The 1,957-nt window shown below is 47.2% G+C and overlaps 1 pseudogene across 1 annotated transcript; it reads left to right on the forward strand.

Moving 5' to 3' along the window:
- The first annotated feature begins 369 nt into the window (after positions 1-369).
- On the forward strand, positions 370-1,616 carry LOC308488290 (phosphoglycerate kinase 1-like; annotated as a pseudogene). Its single transcript has one exon. The product of its transcript is annotated as a phosphoglycerate kinase 1-like (transcript).
- The last annotated feature ends 341 nt before the right edge of the window (positions 1,617-1,957 follow it).

The raw sequence follows: 1,957 nt of genomic DNA on the forward strand, positions 1-1,957 counted from the left end.
AACTCAAGTGTGGGCCCATCTGAACTCCCCAAATGGTCTGTCATACTTTCTCCTTTGCACCTCGTACCTTGTGCTTACTTCTGTAGTGGCATTTATCATTCTTTTGCAATTTTTTGTGGACTTGTCTCTTTCCTACTAAATGTGAGCTGCTTGTGGGCCAGAAACATGTCTCTCCCATCTTTAGATCCCCAGTGATTAGAGAAGATCTATAGCTTCATTTCATATTCATTCATTTAATATTTATTAAATGAATGGCGCTGGATGTTTTGATTACATACGTAGCATTCAAACATTATATGTACATTTTAGAGCCGCCGTCTCCACCGCCGTCTAGAGCCTCCGGCCTCTCACTGCTGATATATTGTCAAGATGTCGCTCTCTAACAAGTGACTCTGGACAAGCTGAAAGTGAAGGGAAAGCGGGTCGTTACGAGAGTGGACTTCAGTGTTCCTATGAAGAACAACCAGATAACGAACAACCAGAGGATCAAAGTTGCCATTCCAAGCATCAAATTCTGCTTGGACAATGGAGCCAAGTCAGTTGTTCTTATGAGTCACCTAGGCCGGCCTGATGGCGTCCCCATGCCTGTCAAGTACTCCTTGGAGCCAGTTGCTATAGTACTTAAATCTCTGCTGGGCAGGGATGTTTGTTCTTGAAGGACTATGTGGGCCCTGAAGTGGAGAAAGCTTGTGCTGACCCAGCTGCTGGGTCTGTCATCCTGCTGGAGAACCTTCGCTTTCATGTGGAGGAAGAAGGCAAGGGAAAAGATGCTTCTGGGAACAAGGTTAAAGCCGAGCCAACTAAAATAGAAGCCTTCCGAACTTCACTTTCTAAACTAGGGGACGTATATGTCAATGACGCTTTTGGCACTGCTCACCGGGCCCACAGCTCCATGGTGGGAGTCAATCTGCCACAGAAAGCTGGAGGTTTTTTGATGAAGAAGGAGCTGAACTACTCTGCCAAGGCCTTGGAGAGCGACCCTTCCTGGCCATCCTGGGCGGAGCTAAAGTTGCAGACAAGATCCAACTGATCAATAATATGCTAGACGAAGTCAATGAGATGATTATTGGTGGTGGAATGGCTTTTACCTTCCTTAAGGTGCTCAACAACATGGAGATTGGCACGTCTCTGTTTGATGAAGAGGGAGCCAAGACTGTCAAAGACAAGATGTCCAAAGCTGAGAAGAATGGTGTGAAAATTACCTTGTCTGTTGACTCTGTCACTGCTGACAAGTTTGATGAGAATGCCAAGACTGGCCAAGCCACTGTGGCCTCAGGCATACTTGCTGGCTGGATGGGCTTGGACTGTGGTTCTGAGAGCAGCAAGAAGTACGCTGAGGCTGTTGCCAGGGCTAAGCAGATTGTGTGGAATGGACCTGTGGGCGTATTTGAATGGGAAGCTTTTGCCCGAGGGACCAAAGCCCTCATGGATGAGGTGGTGAAAGCCACGTCCAGGGGCTGCATCACCATCACCATCAGAGGAGGTGGAGACACAGCCACTTGCTGTGCCAAATGGAACACGGAGGAGTAAGCCATGTGAGCACCGGTGGTGGTGCCAGTTTAGAGCTCCTAGAAGGTAAAGTCCTTCCTGGGGTGGACACGCTCAGCAATGTTTAGTACTTTCCTGCCTTTTGGTTCCTGCGCTCATCCCCTAAGTCAAGTTAGTGCTTTCCGCATCTCTACTCGGTATTAGCTAAAATCTTCCCCCATGGCAAGATTCAACTAGTGGCCAAGAGATGCAGCACCAGGAACCTTAAATCAGCTGCACAGCATCTCAGCTCATCTTTGCCACACCCTGGATTTGCCTACATTCTCCAAGATCCCATTTGAATTTCTTAGTGACTAAAACATTGTGCATTCTAGAGTGCACATATTTATATTTGCCTGTTGAAAGAAAGTAAGCTGTTGGCTTAGTTCTGTTTTTGGAGTAGCTTACTCTGATTAGCTTTGTCACTGTT

The sequence above is a fragment of the Rhinolophus hipposideros genome (assembly GCF_964194185.1).
Source record: "Rhinolophus hipposideros genome assembly, chromosome: 20".
Classification (NCBI taxonomy): domain Eukaryota; kingdom Metazoa; phylum Chordata; class Mammalia; order Chiroptera; family Rhinolophidae; genus Rhinolophus; species Rhinolophus hipposideros.